Raw genomic sequence first — 13,192 nt, 5'->3', positions numbered from 1 at the left:
TTCACTGGTGGATCAGACTAACCTACTTTTTTTTCTGCCTGTGGCCCCGCCTGGAGGAACAGCAGCTCTCCTTCCCTGCTGTGTGCCCTGGAGCTCACAGAGTTAAGCCTGGAGAGTTAAGACAGCATGTCTGCCTCCTAGGGAAAAGACTTTTACATTTAGCATACAGTTTTCTTTTTACCCAGCTAACATTAGAAGTGGACAAAAAAAATTCTTCTTATGCGAACTTGAGCGCATCAAAATGCTGTTTAATGTAGTGTCCAAGTTTAATTAGAGCTGTTTTGATTTAGTAACGTCTCTTACAAATGTATGCTCAAAGTATCTAGTTTTCCAGTAATAACTTCAGCACCGGCACTATGACTTTATAGAACAAATATCAGGTTTTTAAATCTATAATGAATGTGCTTGTAATTAGTTGCAAACAGTAGGTCACTTTTGTAGTTATCTTTCAAATTTAAGAGCATGAGTTACCTAAAATGATACAGCTATGTGTTAGGCATTATTTTGCTCTGTAAAGTGAAAGTGGGTTTTGATAATGAGGGAGAAAATTGCCTAATGTAGGACATACAGAAATTCACCTGCCTTTATAGAAAATTATTTCCTCTAGTACCTTGTTGAGTGCACAACACAGCTGAGCACTCTATTTCTGCACATCTAACTTGAAGTGATCCTCAAACATGTTATTAAAGATTCAAAGTAGGTTTCCAGTTGTGCAAAATTCAAGATACATTCAGATTTGGGTTTTGGTTAGGGAACTTCTATATGAAAATTTCAGGTTCAGATTATCAGTTCCTCCAAGGTTTCTGAGCGTTTAACTTTTTTGGGTTTAGAGATATTGCCAGCCACCTCAACAAGGGAAGGTTCCTGCTTCTTTTTTTCATCCATTCTTATTTCAGTGATTATAAAGTGAGGAAAAACTTAAAGGAAAAATATCTTTGTGGGAAGTAAATAATTTCTGGCAGGAATAAGATATGGTTTCTTAACAGGCACTATGGAGCAATGAACTTACTCATCAGCCAGTTAATATCTAGCCATGTACTATGGCTATGTCCTTGAATGTGGTTTTGAATAGTGTCTGCCTCTGAGCTTTTTTTTTTTTTTTTTATCCTGTTTCTTTCCTTGTTTTCCTCCTCCGCCCTTTCAGTCCCTCTCCAAATGTTGCATAGATTCTCAGTCCAGGATATTGCCCCTGAGTTTTCCCTCAGGGGTCTGTACTGGGACAAGTACTGTTCAATATCTTCATCAATGACATAGTGGGATTGAGTGCGCCCTCAGCAAGTTTGCAGACAACACCAAGCTGAGTGGTGTGGTTGACATGCCTGAAGGATGGGATGCCATTTGAAGGGACCTGGACAAGCTCAAGAAGTGGGCCCATGTGAATCTCCTCAGGTTCAACAAGGCCAAGTGCAGGGCCCTGCACCTGGGTCAGGGCAATCCCACAGTATCAATACAGACTGGGGGATGAAGGAATTAAGAGCAGCCCTGCTGAGAAGTGGGGGGTACTGGTGGATGAAAAGCTCAACGTGAGCTGGCAATGTGTGCTGGCAGCTCAGAAAGCCAACCGCATCCTGGGCTGCATCAAAAGAAGTGTGGTCAGCAGGTCCAGGGAGGTGATTCTACCCCTCTACTCTGCTCTCGTGAGACCCCACCTGGAGTTCTGCATCCAGCTTTGGACTCCTCAGCACAGGAAAGACATGGACCTGTTGGAGTGGGTTCAGAGGAGGGCCACAAAATGCTCAGAGGGCTGGATTACCTCTCCCATGAGGACAGGTTGAGAGAGTGTGGGTTGTTCAGCCTGGAGAAGAGAAAGTTCTGGGGAGACCTTATTGTGGCCTTTCAGTACTTAAAGGGGCCTTATAAGAAAGATGGAGGCAAACTTTTTAGCAGGCCCTGTTGCGATAGGTCAAGGGGCAATAGATTTAAACTAAAAGAGGGTAGGTTCAGACTAGACATAAGACAGATAGGTGTGGGTTTTTTTTTTAATGAGGGTGGTAAAACACTGGAACAGGTTGCCCAGAGAGGTTATAGGTGCACCATCCCTGGAAACATTCAAGGTCAGGTTGGACAGGGCTCTGAGCAACCTGATCTAGTTGAAGATGTCTCTGGTCATTGCAGGGGGGTTGGACTAGATGACCTTTAAAGGTCCCTTCCAACCCCAACTATTCTATGATAAAAGGTCAAATCCATGTTCCATAAACAGCACAACTCTTCAGTCTTTTCCCTTTATGTGGGGCTAGAAGGTAGAGCACTGTTAGTATCCAACATATGGAGTCCCCTGAAATAACTGTACATTTTTTTCAGGAACTCAGTTTAGGAATTACCAGTGTATGTGAATATCATTTTCCCTTCATACACTCTTGTCTGCTATTGTTAAACAAACACTGCAAAGATTTGGGAAGGTGTTTCTTGACTATACTGCTTATTTCATTGTTGAAAATGAAGAATTTGCTGAGTAATCTCTTTAAAAATGTGTCTAATTTCATACAGGAGATGCAGTTTGGACAACAGCCAGTCCATTAATGCAGGAAACTGGTCAGCTTGCACAAAATAATTGCTAGTCCCTGCAAGATTCAAGCTCCACTAAAATGATCCCAGTACATTATACTAGAGAAAACCTCACATTTTTCTTTTTTATTTAGTCATGAAAAATAATGCATTTAGTTGTCAGCACAGTTTACACTAAAATTATCACATGCCTTAGGCTCTGCCTTTGATATATCTGGTTGTCTTGGTGCATTTGTTCTACTGATGGCAACAACAGATGTTTCCAAGAAACAGTTATTTTGAGGGGAACAGCTATTGGAATTGGACATTCTTGATGAAGATGTCAATAATACAAAAATTCACTTAGTAAATTAGTAATTAAACTTATCTTGTGGCTTTCTTACACTACCATTGATGAGATCTGCACACTGCTGCAGTGAGTAGGTGGAGAGCAAGGCAGCGCAGTACAATAGTCCTAGCCTCCAGTGGGACCTCCCTCTCTTACTCCAAATGCCACCCTCCACTTTGTGTAGTAAGATGCCTATTAATAATTTTAACAATGTTGTGAGGAATAGGGTCTGTGCAATGCAAAGCAGGTGGAATCATTTGTTACAAATTACACATTGTCATTTTTATTTTTCCATCAGTTATAACACTGTGCTTCATCCACAGATACTCTGTTAGAGCTGGAGTCAGCTCACATGAGCCTGACCCTAAACTCAATTCCCTTACCAGGAGCAGGCTTGCTCCCTTCTTATAGCAATTCATAGGCAGAGCAAAATCAGGCTCGTTGAGTGGAGCCTGAGATTTCTGCATTGTTGAAGAAGCATCCCAAATTGTTTGGCTTGCCTCCAACCCAAGAAAATCTACTTCAGCTGTGGATTTGGCTCTGGAAAGCTGCTGTTTTTAAAGAAACACTCTTCTTACGCGTAGATCACTATTAAAGCTTCTCTCTTTGATATCTACTTAGATATCTGACTAGTACAGGCTTTTCTGAAGTAAAAGTCGGGCTAACTCAGCAGTGCAATGAAGTGGAATGGTAAGGTGTAATCTGTTTTCATCAAACCATTCTTCATACCCCTGTACATATCAGTTTTGGCTTTATGGATTGGCATATCAACATCTCAATCCAGCATCTCATTCCACATAAAGTTTACTTGGTGTTACTGTGTGGTGTCAGCTTCCTGGCCCATCTTTGATTCAGATCAAATGCTGTTCTGTTTTAGCTGAGATTCAAACACTTATTTTTTCACCTAATAGGAACACAGAATTTTCTTACTGATGGATATATTTTAAGTAATTGTCTTTGAAAGATTCTTCAGGTGTGCAACTGCCTTTGAAATACAAGGAAGGAAGAGGTGAAATCTTTTATCAGAGTAAGTAATACCCTGTTGGTCAGGTTTGGGTCACCTGTCCTGTCCACTCCTCCCTACAGGTGTGACCTGTGAGAAATGGGTTAAGTTTTGCTTCAGCTAATTGATATATGTTTGTTAGTGTGTCTGTACTAACAAAGGAGGCTTAGTGATAGAATCTAATCAATTGTACCCAACTAATCCTTAGAACTGCCCTGGGTCTGTCAAGGGATCCTTGTTTACAGAACATTATCTAGGTAAAGAGAAACAGACTGGAACGTGGCCTTCAATACAGGAACCCAGAAGATAGGGGAGTATCGATAAGGCCAAAGAAACCAGGCCTGGACAGTAAACCTGCCAAGGGGGCTGTGAAGACTGCTGAGTGGACTAAGGTCATCTAGACGGCAGCTGATGAAGAGGAGGATACGACCACCTGATGAAGTAAACGACCACCGGAGTGCTTGTAATTACTAACAATGGACAGTAGATGGTAGCAAAGACTGTGAAATAACTTGTAGCATAATCAACTAATCAAAGGCGTGTTTAGGATAATGATTTCGTAGAGTAGGTGTGTATATGCCCTATAAGGTGAAAAGGTGTGAACTGAACCTGTAATAGGTTAGGTGGTCGGGAAGAATGTGAGCTCCAATTTCTCAACCAATGAGAAGAGAGACAGAAACTCTGGTGGCCAAGATAGGGTATAAATACCTAAAAGCTGAAAGATGAGGTGTGCCTCTGCTTTGAGATGCACCTGATTCAGCGCTGTTTCATACAAATTTTTTAATAAATTTTTTATATTTTTTTTCTCTCTTAAATTCTAAGTGTGAGCCGGCATTTCTCACAATTTGGGGGCTCGTCCGGGATAAGCACCCCTGTTTCTGTGAGATGGGACAGCAAGAAGGGGAAGGTGCGCCCTGCTGATTTCAGCGATCTCCAACCTACTGTCTCATCCCGTGAAAGACAGCAGGTCCTATCTGGATGGAGGACTCTCGAAGCAAAGAAATGGGAGAGAAGAATTGATGAATTGACAGGATTGAGTTACGTGTGGCAGCTGATAATTTCTGTGCACAGAACCCGGGTAAGAAAATTGACTGTTAAGTACTACTTGGGTGGCTGGGATAGCGGGACTGAGAGTGTGTGAATGAGACGCAGGATTATCTGCGAACCAAGTGTGGAGCCCTTCTAACCGCGGTTCCGTCTCTCCGCAAGGAGACCAGCCGGTGAAGGGGCGAAGCAAAAAGGCTCCAGGTGAGAGGAGTCCTGCGGGAGAGTAAAAAAAATGAAAAATAGGCCTAGTGAAGAGAAAGCTATAAAATTTGGGATCTGACGATCCCGGTTTGAGCATTCCACCCAACAGTCCTTTAGGGGTGATGCTCGGGAATTGGGGGCAGGGTTGCACCCAGGGAAAGGATAAAAAAAATGATGATACAGTACTGTATGAATGGGTGAAAGTACCCATTAGATCTGACTCGTTGTATTGGCCACAGTTCGGGTCGCACGGGAGAATTGAGTATGCCAGGCTCTAAAAATTGATGAGCCTGTGGCGTCAGGCCGAGTGCAACGTGGAGGCGAAGACAGCACCGTTCACGGACGTGCTGCAGCAGCACGGGCTGCTGCTGTGAATAAAAAGGGGGCCAGGCTGTATTGGTCCGGACTGGAGGGAGGGGGTGACCCTGTGGGACCCTGTGTCCCTCTGCTTAAGGGAATTCAGAGGGTCCGGGTCACGAAATTAGATCAGATTGTTAGGGATGTTCAGAATTTCCCTTTGCCCTCCTCTAAAAAGGAATTTACAGAGGTTATGTTTCTTTTGAGAGAGGTACCCATGCCAGGGGCCCCGAGGGGGGTGGGCTGTGTGAATGTACCTCTGACTAGCACTGAAGTGCGGGAATTTAAGGAGGAAATGAAAAAGTTATTAGAGGACCCTTTGGGGTTGTCAGAGCAGCTCGACCAGTTTCTGGGCCCTAATCTTTACACTTGGGATGAAATGCAGTTCATTTTAGGAGCCCTGTTCACACCGGAAGAAAGGCAAACGATCCGGCCTGTAGGTATTAGAATTTGGGAGCGAGAAAAGCCTCCCGATGGCCCAGGGGGAGTCATAGGAGAACACAAGTTCCCTATGATAAGGCCTGCCTGGGATCAGAATAATGTTGAGGGGAGGAGTAATATGTCCGATTACAGAAGATTGATTATTAGGGGAATAAAAGAGGCAGTCCCAAAAGGACAGAACTTTGATAAGGCTTTTGAAAGTACACAACAAAAAGATGAATCTCCTACAGATTGGCTGGAAAGATTAAGGAAAAATATGCAGCAATACTCAGGAATAGATCCTGAGAGTGATGTAGGGCGAGAGTTGTTGAAAGTTAATTTTGTCACTAAGGCATGGTCTGATATAAAGAAAAAGTTAGAGAAATTGGAAGACTGGCATGGTCGAGATTTGAATGATTTGTTGTGAGAGGCTCAGAAAGTGTATGTCAGGAGGGATGATGAGAAGATGAAGTGGCAGCCAGAGAGAGAGAGAGATTGTCAAATCGTGGCAGAGGTCCCAGTTATGGACCACAGCGCGGGCGTGGAGAATACAGGGCCCAACCGGCCAGGGGAGAGAACCCCCACGGGTGGTAAGCAGGTCCCAGAAAGTCTTTTCATGGTAAGAGGGAAGGATACTTTAGAAGGAATAAGAGGGGAGGATACTTTAAAGGGAATTGTGCGATGAGGCGGAGAGAAGATAGAGTGCTCCAAGTAATGGAGTGAGATGATTATTCCCGAGAATAAAGGTGTCAAGGGCTCTACCTTCTGGGGTCTAACCATCATATTGAGCCCTTGATAAATTTAAAATTAGGACCCCAGAAGGAGGAATATGTGTTTCTAGTGGACATAGGAGCAGAAAGGACAAGTATAACTAAAATTCCACAGGGATAGGAGGTCGAGAAACTCACAACTAATGTGGTCAGGATAAAAGGGAAAGAGTTTCCAATCCCTATTGTAGAGCAAGTAACTGTACAGAGGAATAACAGAGAAATAACAGCGGACTTAGTAGTGATACCCAGGGTAGGAGCAAATTTATTGGGAAGAGATTTAGAAATATTGTTGAGGACTGGAATAGTTCCAAAAGTTGATAGGATAGGGGTGCAGCCTTTTAAGTTAACGGCAGAAGATGAGAAAGCAATTAATCCAATAGTCTGTGTGGCGGAAGGTAATCGGGGAAGATTGGACATACCCCCTCTAAAAGTAGAATTAAAGAAGCAGAGTCAACTTGTGCGTGTGAAGCAATACCCTATATCCCTGGAGGGGAGGAAGGGGCTTCAACCTGTGATTGAGGGATTGTTGAAAGATGGTCTTTTGGAGCCATGCATGTCTTCTTATAATACACCTATTTTACCGGTCTGGAAGTCAGATGGGGGTTGGAGACTAGTGCAAGATTTGAGGGAACTAAACAAAATTGTTCAGATGTGTTACCTAGTTGTACCCAACCCTTATACATTGTTAAGCAAAATACCTCATGAACACAAGTGGTTCAGTGTAGTGAACCTTAAAGATGCTTTTTGGACCTGCCCTCTGGCAGCAGAAAGCCGAGACGTGTTTGCCTTTGAATGGGAGGACCCAATAACAGGGAGGAAGCAGCAATTTCGGTGGACCGCATTACCACAGGGGTTTACTGAATCACCCAACCTTTTTGGGCAGGTATTGGAACAAATTCTTGAGGAAGTTTCTGGGCCTTCTTAGATACTGCAGACTATGGATTGATTATTTTAGCCAACATGTTAAATTCTTATATGAAAAATTGCAGGAAGAGACAGAAAAGCCTGAGTGGACACAAGAGGAGCGACAGCGGTTTGAAGAATCGAAGCAAAAACTAATACAGGCACCTGTATGGTCTCTTCCCTCCCTAGAAAAGCCATTTCACCTTTATGTAAATGTGGAGGGTGGGATAGCCTACAGAGTGTTAGCTCAAGCCTGGGGAGGGCAGAAACAACCAGTAGCCTATTTATCCAAAGTATTAGATCCGGTGTCACAAGGGTAGCCAACCTGTGTGCAAGCGGTGGCGGCAACAGCCTTACTGGTGGAGGAAAGCAGGAAATTGACCTTTGGGGGAACATTGATAGTATCCACCCCTCACATAGTAAGAAAAATATTAAGCCAGAAGTCTGGAAGGTGGCTGACTGATTCTAGGATTAACACAAGCTTTATGAGACCAATTTTTGAGAAGTTACAGTTGTCTGGGCGTATGTTGTGGCCAAACAGATAGGAGATCACTGTTTAATTTGCCAGAAAGTAAATAAGAAAGTGATGGGAAAAGCCCCTAATGGAGGGCGAAAGTTAGCCCTCAGACCATTCCAGAGTATCCAAGTGGATTACACAGAGCTCCCTAAGGTACAAAGGTGGAAATACCTGTTAGTGATAGTAGATCATCTCACACGCTGGGTGGAGGCCTTCCTCACTACTACTGCTACCGCTTCCAACATTGCCAAAATTTTACTAGAGCAAGTTATTCCCCGATATGGAATAATAGAAAGAATAGATTCTGACAGAGGAACCCATTTCACTTCCAGAGTATTGCAGTTGATATGTGCAGCCTTGGAGGTACAATGAGACTTCCACACCCCCTGGCATCCTCAGAGCTCTGGCAGAGTTGAAAGGATGAATGCAACTCTCAAAACACCTATCACCAAGTTGGTAATAGAGACTAAGCTACCCTGGACTAAATGCCTGCCCTTAGCTTTGCTGAGAATTAGGACTGCTCCAAGGAAAGATTTGAGAGTATCTCCATATGAAATGCTATTTGGTCTTCCATATTTGGGAAGGGAAGAAGGTGTACCAATTCCCGAAATTAATTATGTTTATCTTAAAAATTACCTACGGGGGATAGCCCAAGTCCCTCAGCCTTTCCTCTTAAGGGAGATGCTCCAGGCCCCTAATCATATTTGTAGCCCTCTGCTGCACCCTCTTCAGCAGTTCCCTGTCCTTCTTGAACTGGGGAGCCCAGAACTGGACACAGTACTTCAGATGGGGCCTCATCAGGGCAGAGTAGAGGGGCAGGATAACCTCCCTCAACCTGCTGGTCACACTCTTCCTGATGCACCCCAGGATGCCATTGGCCGCCTTGGCTGCAAGGGCACATTGCTGGCTCATGGTCATCCTGTTGTCCACCAGGACTCCCAGGTCTTTTTCCACAGAGCTGCTCTCCAGCAGGTCAGCTCCTAGCCTGTACTGGTGCAGGGGGTTATTCCTCCCCAGGTGCAGCACCCTACACTTGCCCTTGTTGAATTTCATCAGGTTCCTCTCTGCCCAACTCTCCAGCCTGTCCAGGTCTTGCTGAATGGTGGCACAGCCTTCTGGTGTGTCAGCCACCCCTCCCAGTTTTGTATCATCAGCAAACTTGCTGAGGGTACACTCTGTCCCTTCATCCAGGTCATTGATGAATATATTAAACAGGACTGGACCCAGTACTGACCACTGCTTGCTTTTGTTTTGCTTTGCTTAGAGAAATTTTGCAGACAGAAAGACTACACTAACTGTTAAATAGAAGAAATTGAGGGCCATGCTACTGATTCAATTGCTGCCGTGTTGAGTCTGTGCCTTTTTTTTATTTATCATGGGTAGATTTCACCTCATACAATTGTAGGAGAAATAGGAAGGGGTTTTGAGAGCTTAATAAGCGTTGGGAATGCAAGTAAACAGCTTGTTTGCTTGCAGCCTTGTTCAGGAGCACAGCAGGCTGTATCAGAGAGAAAGTCTCTGCTGTCAGAGCATTGTACCAGTTCCATGTTGCGTCTGTGTGTAGCTACAGCATAGAAACAGTCTGTCCACTAGATTCACGCAAACAAGACTGAAGGTGCTAATGAAGGATTGGTAGACAGTAAGGAAAGTCTGTCTACCCAAGCTCAATTGCCGCCTTCAGCAGAGTCTTTAATTCCAAAAATTTAGTGTATGTATTTTCTTTTTTATTTTTTTTCTCCTTTCTACTGTCTCCCTGGGACTCACTTGTGATAAAAGTTGGTCTCAGACATTTGAACTGTTCCATAAGCAACATCCATTCACAAGCTGTGTGCCAAAAGGCAGCTGGATCTCTGCTTTGATTAAAGTAAACAGTGTGTCAGGGTGCCTTTAAACTGAATTTTGAGTGGCATGAAAGTCAGATGGAAAAATGAAGTTGAGATGGTACACATTAAACCCTGAATAAAAATGTGGCTGATGCATCTTCCTGCAGAGGTGAGCAGCTGGAGCTGTTTTCCCGTTCTGCCTGTCTTTTCCTTCAGGTGGTCGTAAGCAATGACAGTTCTGTCTTGCAGTGTCTTGAATAGGTAATTTTCCAGGCTTAGCTGTCTGTACTCCTGCAGCACATGCAGTGATGAAAAGCATGCTATAGTTCAAGAACTGATTGCTCACACTTTGAACCATAGTTAAAGAATGTGTTTGGTCAGCAGAGTTGAGCAATATGCATTCCCGTGCCTGGGGGTGGGGAGGAAAGAAATTTAACTGCTCACAGTAGTAATCAGATAAAGGGCAGACTACACCTTGGAGCATTGCTCAGTGTACCAATGTGTCAAGAAAAGCCTGGTTGAAACTTGATAGGGCAGGAGGACAGGAAGGAGGAAGCAATTTTCTCTTTCCTTGCAATCCGAGTGGAGCACAGACTGGGGAGCTGTGTGTTGACAGCCAGAGAAGGAAGCTGGAAGACACTCCAGATTTCCCTCTGGACTGATTATGAGTGCCCATCCAAAGCTTCACTGCTAGCCAGTGCAGCATGCAGGAGGCAGTGGCACTCCCACCAGCATCTGTCAGGGCTGAGCTTTATGCTGTTCTTCAAAAGGAAACACTGAAGGTGCCCATCCGCCTAAAGGGACTCCAGGCTGTTGACATGCGGAAAGCAGACTCCACAACCTCTGGGGTTGTAAAGTAGGTATGTTTATTCGGCGCCGGCAGCACGGGGGGTCGCCCCACCAAAATCGTGCGCACCCACCGCGGCAGTTAGCTTAAGATTTATACAGTCACACTTTACATATTCAAGGGATGCCTATACATATCCATGACCTTTCCCCAAAAAGGTGGTCTTTATTACAATGAGTTCCGAGAAATCATTTTCATAGTCTCCGCCTTTAACTCCTCCTAGCTGCACATGCGCAGTGCCTCCTGGTGGTTGTGGGCTGGGGTCTCGGGGATGAAGGCCGTATGTCTTCCTCGCTGTGTACCTCTCGCTTTTAATGTTAATGTGTTGCTCTAGGCCATGGGGTCCCTCTGTCAAGACAACTGGGTTCCTTCTTTGAATACCAATTGTTCCCTTATCTCCCAGCGAGGCCGATGTGACCACTTTATGGTTTCAACACATCCTTTCTTTGCCTAAACACCTTATCAATGGCTTAAGGCTATAGATACACAGCTTAAGCCAAGCAATGGCCCTGCCATTAACCCTTGAGTGTTATTTCCCCTTATCAATCCCCCCTTTTCTAAGAGATTAGTAAATTCTTTTACTTATTCCTACAGCATGTTTTCTTTCTCTAAGCATTTCTTAAAATATTTTCCTGACTCGACTTTTTGTCGAAGCTGATGCTTCTTCCAAAGTTCGTAATCACTTGTGGTTCCTTTTGCACAGCACATAAAGCATCTAAGTAAAGTGCAAATCACAATCCCTAAGACTATCATTGTAATTAATAATACAAACAACTGCTTCAACCAAGCAAAGTCAGGCAGCCACGAGGTTAATTTTTTCCAAAGATCAGAAAAACCAAGTGAAGTATCATCTTGAGATACTTGGTGTAGTACCCTTGACTGTTGCCAAATTAGAGCAATGTCCATTTCGACTCTTTTCTCTTGATTTATATATGAGCAGCAACTCTGGTTTATTATTAAGCAAACTCCTCCCTCCTTTGCCGTAATCAAATCTAAGGCCATACGATTTTGCAAAACCACCTTACCAAGGGAAGATACTTCAGTTTGTAGTCCCTGGATAGCATCCACAGTAAGATTCTCAATTTTCTCCATGGTGGCTGAGATGTTCACTATAGCCTTTTCTAATTCACTTACTCCTAACTGGGGAAAAAGCTATCTCACAAAACTATGGAAAGCTGATGGCCTCTCTGCGAGGGGATTATTCGGGATCCCATGTACTTTCTGCCAGTGTGCCCGCATAATCCCTGGAGGAGGGTGCGAGTGATTATATACTTTATTTTGGGGAACCACGTACCCCAGCGTGCAGACCCCATCCCAGTAGTTAGGTAAGGATTTCCTAGCATGCCCATCTCCACATAGCCACCAGAGTCCGTCGGGAATACAACTATAGGAATAATTGAGCCATAATCCCATCGTTATTGCTTGCGGACACCTGCCACAGTTGTCATTGATAGCCTTCCCTCTTTCACATATATTCCCATTAAGATCTGCTGTTAAATTGAGATTAAAAACTCCAACCTTTGGGGCAGTATTATTATGTCTCTTTATGAATATTGGCTTTTCCAATATCTGCAGATCGGATTTGAGTGGGTGGACACTATTATTCCCACATGTGTATTTTGGGACTTCGTGGCCCTTTGGGGGTATTGGAGTCTGGAAGCTCCAGCAAAGAGTCTCACCAGTAGGGAGACGGGATTGGTATTGACCTGGGGCACAGCCACCTTCTATATTCCATAGGAGGTTTTTCCCTGTAGGTAAAGTGGAATTATTTAGATTGTCATAAGGCCAGCTCCAATTTGTGTAAGAGACTGGTATTCCAAGGAGGGGGAGTTCTAAATTTCCCTTGGGAAGGGCTGTGCATACCCAGCAATCGGAGAGGTTCAGACTATCTGCTACAGATTTGGTCATTTGTATATACGAGTTCTGATTCCACAGTTCCCCACAACATAATGACTATGTCCGTGAGAAAAATAGTTTTCCCAGTTGGGCTTGCATGACCTTCCATGGAGATTTATGTGCCTTTTTCACTCTGGTGTGGTGGATCCAGGTGCTCTGCTCCTTGATTTTGATTGCTGTGAAGGAGATGAGTAGTACCTGGAATGGTCCTTCCCACTGCGGCTCCAAAGTTTTTTCTGTAAGAGACTTTACATATACATAGTCTCCAGTGTTATAGTTTAAAATAAAAAAAGACTAAGTCCGAAATAGATTCACTAAATATTTATTAAGGTAGGAAAGCAAAAACAGCGCTGGGCGGCCGGGGAGTCACAGCTCCACCAAAGGCTCGCAAATTCAAGCAAACTGAACATCTCTTTTTATCCTCACAGAGGTCGGGTTCGACATCTTCAGTACGCCCCTCTGCTTCTTCCGTTATCTTTACTCCATCTGGTCTGTCTTGCTTCAAAGCGGTTTCAAGGCAATGTTGGTTGTAAATTAGTTTACGCCCTTCCCCTTCTGCACGATTGATTAGTTAC

General features: G+C 44.0%; 1 pseudogene; it reads right to left on the bottom strand.

The window, feature by feature from the left end:
• Positions 1-11,309: 11,309 nt before the first annotated feature.
• Positions 11,310-12,134, bottom strand: LOC141476590 (endogenous retroviral envelope protein HEMO-like; annotated as a pseudogene).
• Between the last annotated feature and the right edge of the window lie 1,058 nt (positions 12,135-13,192).

Source organism: Numenius arquata, chromosome W (genome assembly GCF_964106895.1).
Source record: "Numenius arquata chromosome W, bNumArq3.hap1.1, whole genome shotgun sequence".
Classification (NCBI taxonomy): Eukaryota; Metazoa; Chordata; class Aves; order Charadriiformes; family Scolopacidae; genus Numenius; species Numenius arquata.
Note: the sequence above shows the minus strand (reverse complement) of the source record. Positions and strands in the feature narration are given on the sequence as shown.